Below are 23,881 nucleotides of genomic sequence, written 5' to 3'. Positions count from 1 at the left end.
AACCGGCGCTGTAAATATTGTTTTCATTTTTTTTAAATTGCAGAACTACCAGAGATTAAACCAGTCGTAAAAGGATAATAAAAATTATTTGATGGTGTTTGTTAAAAAATAAAAGACGGTGATAATTTTTATTGATAGAATTAACGAATTATAAAAATAAAACAATTATTTTTACAATATCAGCGGTAAAAACAACTTAAAGGATTCTGATAATATTTTAAAAACCTGTTTTTCTGTTTTTATTCGGCCACTGAATGGTAACGTTTGTTTATTGATTAAAATTAGAATGCAGTGCCAAACCAAAACGGGAATTAAATTTATTGAATAAATTTTCAATACTAGTTCATTCTTGCGTAAATTACTTGTATAAAGGGATTTTATTTGAAGTTAGACGATATCGGCAAAAAAAGTTTTTTTCAAGTTTGCTGATATTACTTACAACCTACGAGACTGAAGTAAAGTGTAAATTTTTATACAGTTTTATTTGATATGGAATTATGATGTACAGTTTGATTTATGAAAAGTAGTTTAAATGAAAAAAAATATGTTTATTACATGGAAAGAAATTCATCTATAATTTTAATACTGGTATTCATTTACTGTATAAAAATGCATTTACTTGCTAGCTGAACAAAGGCTTTATACATAAATATATATTCAATGTATTTTTAAATGAATATACTAAAGAAATCCGGTTTGCATAGAATTTATTTAAATGGAATTTGTCGTGAAAGTTCAATGAACTTTTTCATGATTCATTATGTGCATCATGATAGTGAATCATTAAAGAATAATACTTAAGAATAAACTTTCACATTATGTTATATATCCTGGTGGTAGATTTATAATAAATTTTGTATGTGTGTGTTTATTTGTGAGAATGTATGTATGTTTTCGACAGTGTAAGTAATAAAATAAGTAGAACTCCTTCCTTTAAAATATACGATTCCTACCATCTGGAAGTTACAGAATGAATATTTAATTTTATTATGAAATTATTACGCCTGTATATATTATATTATCGTAATGTGACTTCGAAACAGAAATTTCCAGAGTTGTGATAATTAATCAATTTATTATATTCTGCGTAACTGGTATATATTTAAAATTACCTGTTATTTCATAATTCTAAATTTCAGAATGATTTTTTTAATCTTTTTATCGTTTTTTTTAAATTTATTTTGTAATTTGAAAATGTTGTTTGCCAAAAAAGCAAAGAATATACTAAAATATATCAATGTATAAAAATTTCTTCCCACTTTTAATTATCAATAATTATAATAACACAAATAATTATTGTTTTATTTGCTTCTCATAAAATGTAAGTCAGCTTATAAATGAATTAATTTGAAGACATTTATAAAAAATGTCTTCTTCGATTTCACTTAAATTAAAAATTTAAGGATTATATTTCACACATATTAATCCAGTGAGAAACATTAATTTTTTTTTTTTGGCGATGGGGTTACGTTTGAAATTATAATAGAAATCATGAAATTTATTCAATATTTTTATTTATATTAGCTCGCCGAGCTGGTCTAATGGTTAACTCAACGACGTAAATCAGTTGTTTAACAGCTGATCCTAGTAAAACTTGGTTGGTTTTATACAGATTTCTTTTTCTGTTTAGCCTCCGGAACCACTGTAAAGTGTTACTTAAGAGAGGATGAATGAGGACGATATATATGAATGCAAATGAAATGTAGCCTTGTAGTCTTGTACTATTCCTAAGATGTGCGGTTAGTTGAAACCCAACTACCAAAAACCACCTGTATCCACGATCTACGAGGGACGATCAGAAAGTACACCTCCTCTTTGAAACAAACACTTATTTTAAGACAATCTTTTTTTATTGAACAAAAAGCTACATATTTTTATTTATTTTTCGATATAATCAACCAGTATTTCTAAACACGTTTCATATTTTGTAACAAGTTTTTCAGTTTTACTCTCAAAAATTTCGTCCAATTTCCTTCAACCATTCAAGGACCGCTTCCTTCAGTTCATCATTATTAGCGAAACGCTCCCCTCCCAGGTCTCGCTTGAGAGGACCAAACAGGTAGTAGTCGCAGGATGCTAGGTCATGGTTGTAAGGCGGATGAGACCACACTTCCCACTTGAATTTTTGCAGTAACTCCTTCGTCACATGACTGAATGAGGAGTAGCGTTGTCGTGAAAAAAACGTCCCCATCGCTCAATCTTTCAGGTCTTCGATCTTTAATGGCTTTACGGAATTTTTTTAAGTCTCACAGTTAGATTCAGCATTAATTTTTGTTCCTCGGGGCATAAATTCACTGTAAACAACTCCCTCAGAATCGAAAAAGATTGTCAGCATAACCTTTCGAACATGTGGAGATGTTTTCACTTTTTTTTGGCTGCGGCAAATTTTTGTCTCCATTCCTCCATTCATATGATGCTCGTTCAGTGTCAGGAATGTAATGAAACAACCAGCTCTTATCCCCTGTGATGATTTGTTTCAAAAACAGTGGACCAGTCCTGGAATAACGTTGAAGAAAAGAAAGAGCAGACGCAAAACGTTGATGTTTGAGGTTTTCGGTCAACAAATGTGGCACACATCTTACGGTAACCAAGCAGATCGTGAATAATCGCAAACACACTACCATAACTGATGTTAAGTTCACTTGAAATATCTCTAATTTTAATGTGCCGGTTACTCAAGATCGTCTCATTCACGCGTTACGCGTTGTGTTTGCAGTTGAAGGACTCCCAGCACGCAGTTTGTCACTCACATTTGTTCTTCCGTTTCTGAACATTTGACACCATTTTGTGATCATGGGACGTGACATTGCATTCTCACCGCACACCTCAACAATTTGGCGATGATTTCTACAACAATTGTAATTTTTTGCCCACAAAAATTGGACTACTGAACGCATTTCTGTGCTGGACGAAACCTCTAGAGGACATGTCATATAGACAACGACCCTGACTGAATATTGTACAGAATTATTTCTGGGGGAACGTGAAGACAACACCAAACCAGTGCTGCCACCACAGACATTAATATATTCCTTTCAAGAACAAGAACACGGTAAGGGTGTAACTTATTTTTTGATCCCTCTCTCGTAGTGTTCAAATCCGTATATAAGTTTATATTATTAGAATTTGAACCTTAGAACTCTGTTTATACGGATTTGAGTACTAGACAATTGATACCGGTGTACTCTGGTGTTCGGGGTTCAATTAACCACATATCTTAGAAATAGTCGGCCTTAGTTGGTTCAAGATTACACCTCATATACATGTCATACACATTTACCCTTCATTGAGCGGAGGGGAGGTTTGCTTATTGTTAATTAGTTAAATCGATTGCAACGTACACATTAGGAAAATATATATTTCTGTTTCTGAAGTATTCTGTGAAAAAAATAATAACTACCAAAGCTCTGAATGATAAATATTTTTAGTGAAATAGAAGTTACTTTTATACGGATTTCAATACTAGATTTCGGATACCGGTATTACTTGGTGGTCGGGTTGCAATTAACCACACATCTGAGAAATGGTCGACCTGAGACAGTACAAGACTGCACTTCATTTACACTTATGTATATCATCCTCATTCTCCTCTGAAGTAATACTTGACGGTGATTCCCGTAGGCTAAACAGGAAAAGAAAGAAGTGAAATAGAAGTAAATTTTATTTTAAAAATTAATAATATAAAAATCGTTGATAATTTTTTTAATCACCTTCTTAATCTTCCCCGCCATGAAGTATGAAAATTTATTTTGCGATCTTTGAACTGTAATATACTACGAAAAAATGTGACCTTGTTGAACTCTCTTCGGGAAGTACAGAGATATGAATTCGTAATGTAGGTTATTATAAAACTTTTTTATTTTTATCTAACAAAAGATGTTTTCTTCCTTTCTCACCTTAGTAAAATAAAATAATTATTGTTGTATGTTGTTTCCTTAGACCACTAATCATATTATGATTGCAGAGAACTCTGTACAGTTGGAAGTTTTTCATCCGATTGTGAATTTTAAAAATACTCTTTGCGATTTCATGTTCAAGGTTTGAAAAAAATAAACAAGGCAAGATATGGAGAGAAAGAGAAAGAGAGAGAGAGCATATGAGACTGCTCATTTCCAACAGTCATCAATTGATTGTTCCTTAATATTCCTTATTTTTTGTTATAAGTATGTTTTTCAACCTTGCGTTTCTTGTGAACACCTTATTGATTTATTTTTAGTCAGTTTTTCTTCTTTAAATTACCTATCTTCGTGAATTGTTCTTTTTTCATATTTTTTTTATTTATCCCCGCATCTGTTTATCGAGAAGTAAAAATCACATACGTAATCCTTAAAATTTTTATCTACTAAATGAGCCCAAAAATTTAAAATATACTTGCATAATTCTATAATTATTAATTAAATAGTTTTAAAATTATTTTACTGTGTGAAGATAATGTATGTATTGCATGTTTTCCGATAGAAAGAGAGTAGTTTAGACAACCTGTTCTAAACACCTATATTGCTGTTACGCATGTAAAGCATATGAGCTGCTAGTGACATTAATCGTTAATTTTTTTTTTCTCTGAGAGCTATGATGATCATTATTAGCAATTTCCTTGATAAAAGAGTGAATGTGATACTTGTGGGGTTGATTGAAGCTAACGTATTAGGATCAGAACGGGCTTGGCATCCTGATATGCAACAGTGTATTCAGTCGTTGAAAAAAGCAACTACTTCATTCCTCACTTTTCGTAGTAACCCTAACACGGGTTCTTATTATTCTTCTTAGGAATATGTATGCCATTGCTTAAGTGACTTAATTACTTTCATATTATCTACGACTGTAAGAGTACGGCACTTTAACACACTTATATCCTTTTTAATATTTGGAGAATGTTCTTTTTCTTGGTCAGAGGAGGGGAACCTTTAACAGGAACCATGTGATCTCACACTCCATAGTAGTGTGGGACTCTCCCTTGCGAGCCTACTCACTAAAACCCTTCCCCCTCTACAACATGGGATGCCGGGCCCACCTTACGGTATTATCACAGCATCCCATGTGTTTTGTCTTCAACCGCGCTTCCATTGCTGATCCCACGCCTTGAACTTGTCACGGTCTTGCGTTTAAAAAAAGAAAGGAGAATGACTGTTATCACGTAGGGCAAAGTTAAGGAAAATCATCGACAAACTTAATATTATTTTTATAAATATCACAGTAATATACATAAAGATGTAAAAATAACCATTCGCTATCTAATTAATTAAGCGATTGTATTGAAACTAATTAATAATAATAAGTATTACAATTAATTAAACTTTCAACGGATCTTCAAGTGAAGATCCGTTGAAAGTTTAACTAGAACCGTTCTGTTAATATTTATTATTAACAGTTATTGAGTAAAGCTGAAAATTAAACCCTGCTAATAATGAACTTTTGCCTGGAAATTGTTTGAATTTATCCGGTTTTCCACTGGTTTAACTTATAGAAATTACAAAAGAACTAGTAATAAAAGCATTGTGTGTATATGTGTTCCACTAAATTTTTATATACTACTATCCTAGACTATTATTCAAAAACTCTGCATTGGTTTTGATTTTTAACTTTTTTAAAAATAAAGTTGCTTAATTTTGTAAAAAATTAAGCAACTTTTACAATTAATTAATTTTAAAATTAATTTTTTTACCATTATTGGAAAATGTTTTTTTTCAATAACAATTATAATTACAATAGGCTCTCCTGCGGAGCCATAAGTAAGTGTCCTGAAAAATGCACTTGATAAGGGGGTCCTTAAGGAATCCCCCTAAATAAGTAATACACAATAAATATGTGCACAACTAAACTTAAAGTCCAATATGAAATTTCAAGCTGTCATAGAACACAAAACATTAATTTCAGCACCATACAGTCCACAAAACAAACATTAATAACAAATAAAAATAAAAATAAAGAAAAGTAACAAGAAATTAGATACGACACCACCAAACTTGACGGTGTTAGATTCCAAACTGTTACGCAGACCCTAAGTCGAGTACATGGACACGCCTCAACTGTCGGACGTCCCTGCTGTATCGATTACATTAATTGCAAAGTGGTTTACATGATTCTCAAGCCTTCGCAGATATTTGACACTGTCCTGCCGTGCAATCGCACGAACCGACGGGAGCTCCAGATAATCGTGAATCTCATCATTCCGCGTGAACCATGGCGCTTCGGCAATCACCCTCGCTACTTTGTTCTGAAATCGTTGTGTAATTTCCATATTACTAGTACTAGCCGTTCCCAAAAATTCTACACCCCTACGTCCAGATTGGGCGCAGGATAGTCTTATAAATTAAGATCTTGTTGGATAAGGTGAGGCCTTAGTCCCTCCGCAGCAGCCAATGAACCTTGCGTTCAACCTACACCTTGCGTTCAGCTATTTTCTCTTCATCCTCACATGACACTTCCAGGTCAGACACCGATCCAGGTGAAGTCCCAGGTACCGCGCGGTCAACGTTTGCGCGATCAAGACACCATCGAAGTACACACCGGGACAGTCACCCCTCCGCATGGCGAATGTGACTTACCTTAATCCTCCACTTTTTCTGCCACGCGCAGACATGGTCTAGCGCCATTTGTAGGTCCTGCGAGGGTAGGCCAGGGTCTTTGTCAACGACCAGGATAGCAGTGTCATCGGCGAACGTGGCGACGATGCAATCCTTCAGGGCCGGAATATCCGCAGAAAATATGGAATACAACACAGGGCTCAGCACAGAGCCTGAGGGACACCCGACCCAGTCTCAAAGAATCTTGAAAACTCGTCATTACATTTCACCTGAACGAAACACCTTTCAAGACAATTCCTTCCAATTAGAGGAAGTAATGTTGACTTTGCGTTAACTGTCCTTGCACTCCTCGACCCAATGAAGGGAAGTTTTTATCAACAAGGGCGGGGCCGGCCACACTGCAGCTAGTGAATTCGACTCTCGAAGCAAGCTGCGAGTTCCAATTCGCCTTCCGCCTACGCTTTCTCTCCAATATCTCTTGATATACCCGATATATATCAATATCTCTTGATATACTCGATCATTTGCCGGATAGTCGGACGGATACAAGGCGCAGATTGCAGGAGTGCTCCTGTCCTTCCTGGGATAGTCAGCTGTCGGATGGCCCTCTCTACACTTCATGCAGCGGAAAGGCCTCATACAGTTGTTCTTAGTTTGCCCATATTACTGACATCCAAAGTACTGCACGTGGTCTGTAGGCTTCCGTGGCGTCTCGAACTACACTGCAATTGGCAGTGTATTCCAATTCAAAGATGGTCTTTTTTTTCTCCTGTGGCTCCAGGTTCACGAAGAAAGTCGATGTGGGCTCCTTAGTTTCCTTAGTTACACGATGCCCGTGGCCTTCGATTTCATCCTGTATCATTCCCAGTGGAATCGACTGGTGCAGGTTTCAACACGAAAGGCTCGTTGATCCTTCCTTGTGAAAGTATGACTTATCAGACCATTCTCCCGAACAGCATGTACAATCTTCTTGTACGCCTTGATGTCTCTAGAAAATATTCTCAGCAGTTTACTTCCAACCAGTCGAATGCTATAGTCACTCTTGCACACGGTCGCTTCCAACATGTTGTTCGTACAGCTTCAGCATGTCGTTTATCCCGTAGAGCACAATCGGAGGAGGCTTGACTGGCTCAGGTTGGTTCACAACATGTTTCCTCTATTGGAAGGCCGCTAAACCTGTTCGATAATGGTAAGTCGCCATTGCTAGGACTACGATTTACTGCTTGACTCCTCGGCACAGGTATCGTCCTCTACTGGCTAGTAGTAGGCTGGGAGTTCATGATTATAGTCTCGTTATCACTCGAAGCACCTGACAGATTGTTCATCTTTAATAAGCTTCCTGCGCGCAGCCCTCCTCGGATCCCTATCCAACGACGACAGCGAACCTCGTTTCCTTGACGGTACAAGACAACTTCCAATACCAAATGGCCCCTTGTCTACCAAATCTGCCGAAGACAGCTTATCCATACCGTGCAAGAACTAAGTGTACATTAACATAAACGAAACTAGAAAAAGGAAACAAAGAAGTAAGAAAAAAGTAAACAAACAAAGAACTTAGAACGTTTCCTTAGAAATGGAGCGTGGAACGAAAAGATCCTCCAAAATTATACGTGTAAAGAAAAAACGTAATACTTAATGAAATTTAATTTCAAAAACGCAACCGCAGATATAAAACAGAACGAAACATAACGCAATATAACACAATAATAACGTTTATGTAGAATACACAAGCCCACGACTGAATTTTCAATTAATATTAAATAATCCATGAGGAAATTAACAATTTTATAATTATCTAATCTTTTGATTATAAAAAATTAAGGATAATTTGTTTATTAGAATTTTTTTCACCCCATCCTTTTCATTTACAACCATATCAAACACAATTAATAAAAGGGATGAAGTGATATGAAGATCTATTGAGAAGTCTCATACAGGTTGCGACTTCTACAGGAAATAAAACATGTTTTATATGCGTGACGTTGTACAAAATGTACACAGACATATATATATATATAAACACATAATATCTCTTCTTCATTTCCTTCTCAATTGTCTCGAGTGAGGAATTCCCTGGAAGATAATATTGCATGTCTAAATTGCGAAATGGTTTTCATATAAAAATGGTTATATAGCATATTTAGAAACGGGGGAAAATGTGTTGATCTAAGGAATTTGAGAACTAGACCTACCGGGTGAGTTACAATCTTACTGCGATACATATTGTCCAATCTTATGTTATAATCTTTAGTAGCTTCATAAAAAACATTATACTGTTGCATGATCAGGTATTGATTTGCAAAACGACATATTTTCTTTGATTGATCTGCCCCTATCGCATTAATATCTCACAAAACATAAGATCTCAGAAATGTTTGCCATATTTGTTGATTTATCAAATTGAATACTAAAAAATTCACTTGAACTCACTTATTGAATTATCTGGTTGCGAAAATCAGAAGTCATGTCAGATTCAACTTGATATTGTGTTGTCAGAAAGCGGAATATTTTTCAATTTTTTCGCTTGTTCCACGCGAATTAAAACATTGACCTAACAGTTACAGCATACAATATGAGTTTTCTGCGATTATACGGAATTTGGACATGTTAGCTACTCTTAATGCTACAAGATAAGATGCTTTAAGTGTTCTTTTATCAGCCTGATTTACAAATAGAAGTTTGTTGATTTCTCAAAGTAAGTAAATTTCTTTCGAAAAGTTTCAAGGGTTTGCTTTTGTGATCCGGATGTTTAACTTCCAAGAGTCGAATTAATTCTGATAGCTTTTTGTTTCGTCGAAGAGGACTTAAAAGCAAACAACGCACTGTGGCTTTCCATCCACTGAGGTAAAACCGTAATTTAAATAACCATCATTGTATAATTTTTACCGAGCGATTCACTGGATGTAGATTACGCGCTTTGTTTTTTCTCAAATTTATCCATTTTGTATAAGAATCTAATTGAAAAAAAAAACATCTACACCGTTTGACCGCACACTAAAATACCGAAACCTTAATTATTATTTTCAGTAAAGTTACACTTTTAAAAAGCTCAGTTAAAGGCACCAGACTCACGATTCGCATTCGAAAACAAAAAGACGTTCTGCATTCCCTTACACCTCTTTTATACTGCTGAGAACATGACATGTTAAAACGTATCGCATGCATGTTCGATTATGAAGCTTTCACAACGAGTGTTATACAAGCAGATCAAAGTACTAGGAGCACATACACATCAAGTTGAAACCTATAAATTGCTCATGTTTGTACACTTCATACATAAATGTTCATACCCGTCGCTATCAACACAGCTAAATAGTTTTAACTAGGTTTCATTGGGTTGAGGTTGGGGAATCGCGAGATATTAATTATATATATATTTTTTTTATTTTTTGGGGATCTTGGAAATAAAAGGATTGAGAATCAGTAACCTCAAAGTACAAAATTCATGATAGACGACGGAAAGCCAAAACAAGACTGGACGATGTCTTTTAATTGATGACTAATAACCGGCTAGATACGGACCTGTATGCAGTATAAATGTACAGTTACGTACACGGATGTATATACAGTATGTATAGTGATTTACTATGTTCATATATAAATACAATAACAAATATTAATAAAAGAAGTAGATAAATTAATAACCTCAATATTACTATTAGAATTATTAATAACTTTTATTGGCACATAACGGAAAAGTACTGGAATTTGTAGTATTAGTAAAAGGATTCATTGATAACGTTTGGATGAAGGTTAATTTTTATCTCTTCCAATCGATACTATTTTATTTTAACTTTAATTAGACAATAGCCTTAAGAAAATAAATGGTTAAAGGTGTTCATACTTTTGCAAATTATCAGATATAAGTAGAATGAAAATATGAAAGAATAACTGTTCAGTGAAGAAATCTCTTAAAGTCGAATCCTTTTTGTAGACTAAAAACATTGGGATTTTCTATAGATTTATCCCAAACGATATTACATATATATATATATATATATATATATATATTCTTTATTTATTTATTACATCCTTGTACGAAGTAAAGAAAATATTGTTACAGCGAAAAATTTCCATTTTCAGATTTCAACGGAAATATCCATTTTGTCCACCCCTTAATCCATTTTGACTAGTTTCGGCGAGGCGTATGTACGTACTGTATGTATCTCGCATAACTCAAAAACGATTAGCCGTTGGATGTTGAAATTTTGGATTTAGGATTGTTGTAATATCTAGTTGTGAACCTCCTTTTTTGATTGCAATCGACTGGACCAAAAGTGTCCAAAAAAGCGTAACATCAAAAAAAAAAATTGTATGTTAGACTTTTTCTTAACTGCAATAATAAGCCCTCATTCAGAGGTTTTCAACGATGTGTCATAAGTGGTACTTATTTTTATTGGTTCCTCAGTTATAGCCGAATGAAATTTTAATTAATGAAATATTAGGATCTTACAAGAGGAAGGCACATCGGTTCGAATTAGGTTTCATCTCCTTTTACTTTTTAACTTTTTTTTTTCTAATTTAAATATATTGATGTATTAATAATGGTTTTACGATAAATAATAATTCAATAATAACAAAAAAAAATGAAAGAAATATATGAAGTTATTAATGAAATAAAATTTTATGCACTTTTGATTTTTAAAAAATTCTGTTTATGTAATTTAACAGGCGTATAAGGAAGTCATGTGGTGTCCACATCAGATTTTTTTTCCTTTTTTTTTAATATATGAATGTCAAGAAGGCAATATTCGATTTTTTAACTGTTGTCTTTGAATGTTAAAAAAAAATTACCTAAGTAAATAATGTCTGAATGATGTTTTATACTGGCCACATCACTTTTTTTATATCATTTATTTCTGGTCCCAAATTTTCTTTTGTTTTTTTTTCGTCAAATTGAAAGTAAATTATATAAATAAGTATGATTTTTTTCAGTCATTTTTTATTAGTGTTGTTATTTCCATATTTTTTTATTACAGTTAGACAATAATACCTACAATATCGTGATAACTATATTAAACATGGCATTGTTGAGTACATATAAACTTATGTTATTCAGTAGAACCATTACTGATGGATGTTTTATGTTATATTCGCCAAAACCTTTTATCATTCCATCAGACAAAAATATTTCTGTATTATATACAGTTCAGGTTTTTACAATTTTTTTTTCTATTCTGTTCAGTGTCAGTAAAATTTTCTTAGTTCATTTATAAGTGAGAGTACAATTGTATTTTATTATTTAAGGAAATTCGTTTCACTGTTTTTAATGCTGATAAGGCGGTAAAGAGGAAGGAAGTTGGAAGTTCGTTAAAGAAGGTGGATGGTTGTTGGAATCTAGGGTAGAGACCTGGGCAGTGTGATGGTCAAGTCGGAAGGCTTTAACTTTAGTGACGTCACAGACAAGTCCGTAATGGAAGGGGAAGTAAAGTCTGTTCGGTCCGTTCAGTCGGTTTGGTGACTTGGAAGCGAAAAGTAGATGATAGTCTTTTCTTGTTACGATCATGAAAATAACCGTGAAATTACAACTAGTGTTATTCGTGTTACTTGGAGGAGGGAGATACCAAATCCGAGCTCAAGATGAATCCCTCGCTACAAGTCTCTTCTCAGGTAAATTTAATTGCGGAAAACTCAGGTGTAATCTACCAATCCCCTATTATTTATATTCAAAAAGTGATTTGATTTTCGTCTCACTTATTTATTATTTTTCGATCGACTGGACCTACTTTTTCAGATAACACTTAATTGGATAGCTTCTGCTAAATATATATATATATATATATATATATATAGTTGAGAGTTTTTATATTGAAGCACCCAGAAGTCTATTTCCAAAAAAATAAATAAATAAAATGCGAAATCACGAAATTTAACGTTTGTACATTTTTTATATTTATTATTTTTTTTAATATTTATGATATTCAGTCAGTTTTGTAAATATAATAAATTTAGAAATTACACAACTTAAAATATATATTTTCACTTTTAAGTTAAATTTTTACTAAATAAAAAAGTACATCAAAATATTAGTAATAATGAGATTTATTTTTACACCTTTAATGATTCGGCTTAAAAAGGTACGCTTTTATAAAATATTTTGTATATAAAATTATAAGCTTATATTCGTTTAACAAGTAGTGAGTTATATTTTTAAATTACACCGTATGTTTTGTGATAATTATTTTATAGATATATTAAAGAAAAAAAAAATGAGTAATATTACTTCATTATAATATCTTCATATAATAATATCTTTAATATATTAACCCAAAAGAGGGTTAGGACCTCGATGTTCGGCTTAATACCTTTCCTGTGATAACACAAATATATCCTGAAAATTTGAAAGCAATCAGTTGGAACACGCGTGATGCTGTTGCAAACAAACAGACAGACAGATTCACAAACTTACTTATTTACTCGTATACACCCAAGATATATATATATATATATATTCCTAATTTCTATATTTAACACATCTTTGGACATATATTCTATTATTTATTTTTCTGCTAAGTGTTAAGTTTAAATTTTACATCTTTCATTTAAATTTATATTGCATAAATCTTAATGTAAATTACTTTAAATGTTCTTAATCAATTGGTGTCAAATCTATTTAAAATAAAATATAATTAATTATTGCATTATGTTATCTAATATTATTTTAATCTTTTTAATAAATCAGCTTCCACCTCAAAATATTACTCCTGATTAAATGAAACAATAATTGTATTTTAAAAATATTTTATTTGTTTTATGTAAGGCTAAATTATTAAATTTTATATATATATATATATATATATATATATATATATATATATATAGTGTTTTAATTATATTATTTATTACATATGTGGAATTACGAATTGTTTTTTAATTTTATAAAATTTCAATTTTCCGATTAAATTTTGTTATGTAGTAATTATTTTTCTATTTTATTTTATTATTTATCGAACTAATAATGTATTTTATAATTAATTACTTATAATTCGGTTAATTTATAAGGAAAATGTAGATATACTAGATTTTTCTACCTAATTCATATGTATACGTATGAATTATTACGGAGGTAAAGCTCTCCCATAAATAATTAATTTTTTTTAGTTTAAATAATTTTTTTTAGTTCGGTTATTATTAAGTTGTTGCAGTCTAATTATCGGATGTGAAGTTAGTATTCGTTTGTTTTATATTTATTAACTTAGTAGGGGGATTCGTAGAAGATTCGTCTTTCCATACATTAATTGTATACTTCTTTTATTGTATTTATAAAAAAATTATAAATTAAAAAAAATTAATTTTTGCTGATAGGATTTATTTACTAAACGACGATAATAACAAGTTACCATAAATATATTTATGCAATTGATATTTTGGTTTTTTGACCTAAAGTTGAAAAAATAATTCAATGAATACTTCACGCATTAACTGGGAAATACAGGATTGATATAATCCTACTTTTTTAATTTATATTTACTTAAAGTTAAATTTTGTTACGTAAAGAAAACAATTTTTGAGAACAGTGTTAAATAGACGTATAACGGGCATTCAAAGATTTGCTTGATGATACATAAGTTTTCATTATTGTCAAACTATTTTATAGTATAGATATAAAGAGAAAACGACTTAAAAATAGTTTATAAAAAAATAATAAATTTAAAAATAAATGCGTATTTGATGATTGTTTAATAAATTTATTGAACAATCATCCCCATCAGATACAAGGGAATTAGTGAAAGTAGATATAAATACAAAATTTAATTAATCTGCGAAACTTAATAAATAAAGAAAAAAGAAAGATTATTAATAAAAAGTAAAATTATTTTAATTCATTTTTTTATAACATTCATTTAATTCTTTAGATTTTATTTGTGTATTTACATTAATATTGTTTCTGATTTCTTAGTATCTATTATGAATGAATGTTTAAAAAATCGAAAGCCTTTTCTAGTTCTAGATCTTCATTTTTATAAAACGGTTTTTTAGCGTTTCTATTCACAGTTATATTACAATAAACATTTAATGTAGCTCTTTCTTTTTTTTATATGGTTAATAATAAATTATACCGTTACTTTCCACCGATTAATCATTACTATTAAAGAGAGGTTGGAAGATGATTTAGTACAATCTACATAGACAAATTTAAAAATTTCTACGCTCTCACAGTTTTAATTTGAATACTGATATGTTTTAGATTGTAAATTGTTTTTATTTTTTATCTACTTTAACTAGATAGAATTAAATTATATACCTATTTCCTAATGAGAACCTGTGTTTGTTTACATTTGCTTCAATCTCTAAAACAATTTCCTTTTCTTTAAATGTTGCGTTATTTGTATTTCCGACATTTTTAGCAGTTGTGGAATTCATAAACGCCGTATACAATTTGATACGGTCGAAAGTTATATCTATCTTTAGCAAAAATAAAAATTAAATATTAAGTTACGAGTTTTTCTCTGATCGAGTTAATTAGGTGAGAATTAGATTCCATCTGGGTTTTTTCTGATTCAATTGGAATAGCTTTTATTATTTATTTGATTTTCTTCGTTATTCTCAATATAATTTCAAATATTTACTCAAACATGATCTTATATCACCACTTAAAAGGCAATTTTAATTTTCATATTAAATCATAGAATTACAATAAAATCTTTGTTTTATCTGAATTTTATGAATTCTGATTTTTTTGCCATTTAAAATAATGTTTATAATTTCATTTCTCACAAAAGTTGATCGACAATCTTTTATAATTTTTTTTATTTATTTTTTTGTTCCTATTTTACTCAGATTATAGGTTAATAAAGTGTAACTTTCTGTCGAAACATTTATCGGTTTTTTAACTTACGTTTTATTCATTTGTAATAAAAATACTTAGGAAATCACTCAATAAAGTTCAGAACTTTGAGGATTCCATCGCCAGTAAATAAATAAGTAAATCATATTTTAATACTCAGAACGTGATATTAATTATTTTAAAAATAAATTAAATCCCTTAGATCAAAACGCGGCCTTGTAGGCCTAAATATGCCATTGTATAAATATTACTTTTTGTATTTTGCTTGTATTTACCTTCTTAGATTGAAATATTAGTGCTGACTTAATTGATATAAATGATATTTAATGTTCACAGAGTGACTAATATAACAACTAATCGTGTAGTATAACAGTACTCGCTTGTAGAATATTAATATTGTGTGATATCTCAAAATAATTTAATTTTTTTCTACTGTTACATTATTGTAAAGTGTACTTCAAATACAGTTACGTATATGATTTCTATCAAAAGAAAATACTGTAAATTCTATTTTCAACGTCTTAAAAAATCATTTTTTCGACCTTATCGTCTTTCCTCGTACGTAACTTGAGAACTGCTGAAGTTATTATAATAAAAAATTTTTAGATTATAGAAAATTTTTCAAAAATTGTTCAGGAAAACTTAAAATCTATCGGAAAAATTTAACAAAAAAAAATTATTGAAAAATATTTAGGTTACTGTATCAAAATGAAAAAGTTTCGTGTAAAAATTTAATAAAATTATTAGCTTTACCTGTGTTTTTTAACTATTACTTGGATTCTGTTTTTAAATCTGTTTCCTATTTTAATAAATCTGAAATGATTATGAAAATACTATTTTCCAATACCTTTATTGAATATGTATTTGAATTGCTTTATTTGTATATTGAATTCAAGTAAATATGTTTCGACATTTAACGTCAATTATATAAAATGCGAAAAATTATTTTTTCTTTATAGAATTATTTCCTTAACAAGAGACGTTATAAGTGCCATTCATATAATATATGAACATCTTAGATGTAACTGTTTAGCGCCGAAGTACATTTTATAAAAAGATTGATTATCCGAAAGGAATCTCGCTTGAGCACCTTTTTTTATCTGTGCAGTATAATTACAAGTTAAATATATATTACATATAATTACAAGCTTTTGAGTTATAATGTCTTAAAATTAATAAAAATATAAACAATCGAAAAATCCATTAAACATTATTAAGAATAACGCTTTAAAATTCGAACAATCATGTCATGGATTTTGCGTATTTTAATCACTTAAATAAGGCTTTTTGTATCATATCGCCAAAAATTTTTTTTTAAATATATCTAATAACTAATTTTCAAAAAAAGGTTTGAAAATCTTTTAAAGGCATTCTATAAATGCTAAACTTAACAGATTAAATTTTATGAACACTTTTATTGAAAACTCATCAAAATATTACTTTAAGAAAATATGAATTAATTAAAAAAAAAGTGTCAATCCTGGTGAAAGGTCCTATAATTTTAAAAAATTCCTCAAATTTTCGGAGTGGTATAGAGTAATGTCATAATTTTTAATCACCAAAGTGTGCACGTCCCTAAAATAATCAGTTGCAGGTGACTGGAACTATCTTGATGGTCTTTAAAATGTTTAGGTGTGTGTGTGTGTGTGTGTGTGTGTGTGTGTGTGTGTGTGTGTGTGTGTGTGTGTGTGTGTATCAATTCGTGTAAATCCCTTTAATCTATGATTGGTGTGTGTGTATATTTATAATGTGTATAAGAACTCGGTATTTCATCAAAATAATATTTTAGTTTCTTCTAATAATTATTTTTTCAAATCATAACCAACGATGTGAAACGTTTTATTTATTTATAATTTTTTTTAATAATTTTGTGAAAATTATTTATTGGTTTTAAAAATAACTTCTGGTATTTAAGGTTTTATAAAATAACAAACATATTAACATTTTATTAAAATCGTAGGAACCATTTATAATATTTCTCTTAGAAATTTTACAAAGTAGTCGTAAGTTACATGCTTTGGGTCTACGTTACATGTAGGGTTTATTTGTTTAAGCTGATTTTAAATGTATCTTTTGATCCTGAGAATTAAAAAGTAATTTTTTATTTTATGTTCTTAAACTTGTTCCAAAGTTCTATTAATGTTGGCCCTTGCTTAAATGTATTATTTTTCTTTTATTGTATGTTAATTTATTGTTATTTATTTTGTGTGCTATCTGTTTATTGTTTTCTTTATTCTGTATGAGATGCTTTTTAGATAAAAAGAATTAGTAATAATATTTATTAATTATTATTCCTTTTTAATATTAACTCTAACAGTAATTTAAATGGGCCTTGTAAGAACACTATAAATAATCGACTACCAAAATACTAGCTAGTTAATGAAATGATCTGACTTCTAATTCATTTGATTTTGGATTCAATTTTCGCAAAGTGTATTACTTCCTCGTACGAAGCAAAGGAAGTATTGTGATCACGAAAAATTTCAGTCTTCAGCTTTCAACGGAAATATCCATTTTGACAATCCCTGAATCTATTTTGACTAGTTTCGGCATGACGTCTGTACGTACGTACCTACCTACTTCGTATATCTCAAAAACTATTAGCCGTAGGATGTTGAAATTTTTTATTTAGAGCTGTTGTAACTTGTGGTTGTGCTCCTCCACTTTGATTGCAATCAACTGAACCAAAAGTGTCCAAAAAAGCCCAAAATTCAAAAACATTTGGATTTTGGACTTTTTTTAACAGCAGTAATAACCATTCATTGAAAGCTTTTCAACGATGTATCATAAGTGATACTTATTTTTCATTGGTTCTAGAGTTATAACCAAATAAAATTTTAATAAATGAAATATATTTGGATCTTACAAGGGAATACAAATCGGTTTGAACAAGACTTCATCTCTTTTTTTAAATTATTTTAAAATTAATTTTAACTTTTTTGTTTTTTAATTTAATTATTGATTTATCAATAATAACCCGTGATTGTAAAAAAAAAAATTACAATAAAATAAATCAATAGTAATTCCAAAAATATCTGAAAAATTCAGAAGTTATTAGTAAAATAAAATTTTATGTACTTTTAAAAATGTGTATATGTAATTTAATAGGTATTATTACTTATGTGAATACGAGTATGTAATAGAATTGATGAAACATCTGATTATTTAATATTAATTGAAAATTATGTTTTAGAATCGTATTATTTTTGGATTTTCTAGTTTAATTTTTGATTAATTTTATTTAATCATTATGAAATTTCTGTTTAATTTTATCTATATTAAAGTTAACTACAGAGTGACTGAAAAATAGACCCTCGCATAAACAACATATACATTGAGGCATACATGTTTGATCTTTAATAAAAAAAAAAATTCTTATTTTTAGTTCATTACTCCCCTGATATTGTCGGACAATATTCTCCCTAAATCGGAGTTGATGATTATTTTGTTTATTTGTTTTTTGTTGCCAATCATCTAATCGCTGTTTGGTTTGATATAATTTTTCTGATCTTAATTTGTGTAAACGTTTTCTAGTCATCAAATTTCCCCCTCTAAAGAGAAAATTTGAAGAGAACAAAATCCAAAAAAAATCTGCATTTTGGCCTTTCTTTTAACTGCAGTAATAAACTCTCATTGAGAGCTTTTCAACGATATAAGTGGTACTTATTTTAATTAATAAAATATTTTGATCTTACAAGGGTAAGGTACATCGGTTCGAATCAGACTTCATTTCCTTTTTTTTTTAATTCTTTTTAATTTAAATATATTGATTTATTGATAATTATTAACCTCTGATTGTAAAAACATTTTTACGATAAATAATAATTCAATAATTCAGAATTTATTAATGAAATAAAAATTTATGTACTTTTAAAAATATTTATATGTAATTTAATAGGCGTATAAGGAAGTCATCTGGTGTACACATCAGATTTTTTCTTCTGTGATTTTATTAATTTTAACTTCTTTGTTAAAATACGTGTAAGTACATCTCAATAAAAGAAGGTTTTACCAAGCTATTAGCTGTTTTACTGTGTAAAAAAACTACCCTAGAAAGGATTTGTAGGTCAGCAATTGTCATAATGAAGCAATTCTTCCCTACCCTCTTATATACGTACAAATAGAAACAATACACTAATAAATGATGTATTTATCAAATAGATAATTAATCAGCTGAATTCATTTAATTCCACCATATTTGCTTCAGTCGAAAAGCATTAATTATTTTTCGTTTATGGTAAGAGGGTTGTAAATTTAGAATTATGGCCTATTTATCTTTGGAAAAACTTATCATACTTTTAATTTTTTTTAATGAAAAGAAACTTAAAAACAAATATTAATACTTAATTTTTATTATATTGTATTTTATTGGTTTGTATTGTTTTTTATTTTTTTATTTTTTTTTTATAAGAAATGTAGATGCAAAACGTAATAGTGGAGAAGAAACATTATGTAGGCTTTAAATATAAATTATTTTTAAGCTTGTTAAATAATATTTAATAATTTAATTAAATAACTCCGAAGGAAGTGGTACAGTTTTATTGCAACGGTAAATTCAAGAATTAGCTCTTTTTAGTAACTAGACACATATCCTATTTTGTCACTGTAAAACAGGAAATAATTATTTTTCTTTAAATACTAAGTTGACGTTAGATCCTTTAGATTAAATTATAAATACGATAATAATAAATTACCTCTTTTTCAGTCATTTTTTTTTTTTTATTGGACTTAATAAAATATTATAATAAAATTATGAGTTTTCAAAAAGAATAAATGTTATAAACTTATTTTAATCTTTTTTGTATTAAATTTCTTTTCAATTAAAAAGTGCAAAACTATAGAATCGAAGTAGTGCTTACAATTTTAAATTATTTTCGGTTTAATCTGCTGAATTTTTATTTATTTATTTTTTCATTTAGATTGCATTTCACGTATACTGTAAACAAAATGAGAGGATTTATGATTCATTTTACATAAAGAAAATTTCACTTTGCAGAAAATGGTCTTTTAACCGCAGTGTCGAACGGAAGTATTTTTACCTATTCTTATTATAATCTAAACCATGTATTTAAAACTACAGTAAACTAAACTACAGTATTTAAAACAAATATTTTAGCGGAAGTGAAACTCTCTATATTTTTCCTTTTTTTTATTTATTTTGTTTTTTTTAAGAGAACATTGTTTAGTGTAATACATTTCTTTATATTATTATTATTAACGGTACTTATTATACGTTTGTGAGTTTTGTTGATTGTCATATTGAAACTTAAAGCTGACTGGTTATTAATTAACAAAAAATAATTCGAGTTTGTATTCATTTATTTTAAGTAAGCCCATTCATGACATTATTAATGTTGGGATGAAAGAGTGTGCATACATTTTTTCTCAAGAATTTCATTGTGGAAATGAATTGAATTATAGTGTTAAATTAGATGAAGATTAAAATGTTTCCATTTAAATCTTGGGAGATTTATCATGGTATCTCTGCTTCAGGTGGTAGATATAAATTTATTACTAATTATTAAATTCTATTTTTCCTCTAGCAAGATTGCATTTCAAGACTCACCCTTTTTTCATAAGATATTTTTGCGATGATAACGTTTTGAAATACATTAATTTTTAATATAAATCTCCAATTTTCCTATGAAATTGAGTAAAATAAATTCGTTTACTTATTTTCTCGCTTTAACACAAATATCAATAAAAACGTTATTCTTAAATATTAAAATAATGTTCTCTTTCTAGAAATGTTCCTCTATAAGCATAAATATTTTCAGTTAAAAAAATTCAATTAAAGAAAGATTAAAATTTGAAAATTTGGGTTAAACCGACTTGCCAAAAAATTAAATTTTTTCTACTCTCTTAACATGTTTATTTGTCAATATTTATAATTAAGTTATCCTTTACTAAATATTGGCAGTGGGGTTTAACTTTTTATTGACATGAAAGAAGAAAAAGTTTTACCTTTTTAAATAATCTACCTCAGACTGTCAACTGTGCATATAAGTCTTCTCAGATGGAAGACTAGTCAGAGTTCTTTTTTCTGAGAGTCAAGTTTCTGATGTCCATTATATCCTAACCATGTGTTAAAAGATGGAAGTACAGGACCACATTTAAAGTTGAATATTATCTCTATTTCAATTAGCTTAGCAAAATAATTTCGCGACATTATATCTGAAAAAATTTAAAAAAGGGAAATCAGGAAATCACATCGCTTCCACTATCTCTAGTAAGCTTCCTAGAGGATTCTTTCTATTCTTGAGAATGACAGTATTGTATTCAGTAGGAGCTTAGGTTACTCTTGTCAACTCTCCTAGCAATTTCGGTTATAGCACTTAACAGTGGTATAGCTCTGTTTGAACTATTTATCTTTGATTTTAATTATTTAATTCTTTATTATTATAATACTAGCTGCAATATGTACCTACGGCACGCCTCCGCAGCTAGACCCTCCGAGCGGATTGCCCTGGCGCGGACGGCGTCTCGGAATGGGATTATTAGGTATTCAAAACCGATTACCTCTTGTGTAAAAGTATCTTTTTTTGAATGATGAAAAAATTGATATAACGAAATTTAAATTAGAAATTTAAGTCTAGAAATTGATATTAAAGAATCACAAAAAATTTCCGTTAGGATCGGTACATTCCGGTGCCTACTTTTTGGTTATAATTCATTATTTTATGAAGAAAAACGATCACATAAATAAATAACAAATATTTTTAACAAATTTTTAAAACATCATTCTTAAATTAAACGCTGTAAAAGGTAAAAAATAATTTTAGGACGGTATATCAGAATGGATTTGACAACATGCTTTGATGGTGATGTGTAAATTTATGTGAAAGTCATAGCTTCAAATTAAAAATTTGATGATTTTGCCAATCTTTTCATATGCGTGTTTGCACCTCACTATTTATGCCAATCATCACACATAAGAAAAACAATTGGCAAAAATATAAAATTTTTAATTTGAAACTATGGTTTTCACGTAATCTTACATATCACCATCAAAGCTTGTTGTCAAATCCATTCTGAGACATCGTCCTAAAATTATTTTTTACATTTTAGTGCGTTTAATTTAAAACGGTTTTTTGTTATGTTTTTTTTACATATTTTTTTATCTTCTACTTTTTATTGCATTTAATATAAGAATGATTTTAAAAAATTTTTTATATATTTTTTATTTTCTAATTTTTAGTCTTCATAAATTTATAATTTACAGCTGCAATTTACAGCACAGGTTTGAGCTTATTTAGCGAAAGATCAGAAATAAGCTCTAAATAAGCTTTAGGGTGGGTGAGTCTAATCAAAACATAGGGCTAAACGATTAATTACTGGATAATCAAGATCCAGTCGATCAAGTGTGTTAAACCATGCGTTAAACAGTTAGCGCTCGATCTGCTGATACATATGCCGTTAATCGTGAAAATCGCCCTAGCGGTTACCGAGATATTACGATGGCACCTCATTGCACCCCCTCCTCAACTTCCGAACGGCGTCCGGGGGCACTTGAAAATATTATCTTTTGAATATCACTGAGAGCGGATGGGGTATTGTCAAGGGGAGTAGAAAAAAATTTTCAGTGCTCTAGGACCGACCGTAGATATTTGCGATTTTCGCCCGAAAATTCGGATCCGGTTAAAAAGTACTAAATTTTCCTAAAACTTTGATATATTTATCGACATACATTTCGCATATATATACGATATATCGATATATACTAATGTAACAGTATACACCGGACCAGCACTAGACATATACTAACAAATCGGGATTTTCCGCTAGTGATCGGCACATTCCGGTACTAAGCGACACATATACAAATGCAGTTTAATAGGGTAGGATATACGTATTTTTTTATTATATAATTTAATTTTAAATTAAAATTAAAGTTAAACGACTCACTTTCAAATTGATGGAACTTTTATTCGAAAGGCCTTTCATAGCTTTAGTGGAATTTTAGTTAGTACTAAGAGACTGAGTCATAAAGAGTAATGTTTTCAATAGTTCTGTTAATATAAGGTAGGATTAAAAATTGCTTTTTTAATCTTCACAAATCGCCTATAAATGTTCTTATACTTTTTTGTATACGTCTATAATATGGAACAAGAATATCAAGCATCGCATCTTGCCTTAGTAAGGAGAATGAGGAATAAGGTAGTTTCCCTTTACCTTTTTCACTGTGGCCAATATACTATTGCATATCAGTTTACTGAGCCCACTGAAATGCAAAGCTTTCAGCAGTCAATTTTTGTCAGTTTTTGTCCCTATTCATCACAGAGACTGACCGTATAATGAATTAATGAACATTATTACTTTAAGAGAAAATAATTCCGATTTGTGTCACTTGCATCTCAAATGTTTTGCGTGCACCTTAATCATAAAAAAGGTGTGACATATAGCGTAGAGCGACAAATTAATATATCCCTTTCTGTAGGAGGCAATATTTTATATGCATTGTCTTCACTCAGTTCTTATATTTACCTTTTGTGAATTTTGTTTGTTAAAAACGTTTTTCCGGAAAATAGTTTGCAAATTTGTTGGTTTATCATTAAAAATGATTAATTAA

At 29.7% G+C, this 23,881-nt stretch overlaps 1 protein-coding gene across 2 annotated transcripts in view; it reads left to right on the top strand.

Moving 5' to 3' along the window:
* Positions 1 to 23,881, top strand: part of mas (trypsin-like serine protease domain-containing protein masquerade) — a 148,610-nt gene that overhangs the window by 25,400 nt on the left and 99,329 nt on the right. The window lies entirely within an intron of this gene.

This window comes from Lycorma delicatula, chromosome 5 (assembly GCF_047948215.1).
Source record: "Lycorma delicatula isolate Av1 chromosome 5, ASM4794821v1, whole genome shotgun sequence".
NCBI classification, from domain to species: Eukaryota; Metazoa; Arthropoda; class Insecta; order Hemiptera; family Fulgoridae; genus Lycorma; species Lycorma delicatula.
Note: the sequence above shows the minus strand (reverse complement) of the source record. Positions and strands in the feature narration are given on the sequence as shown.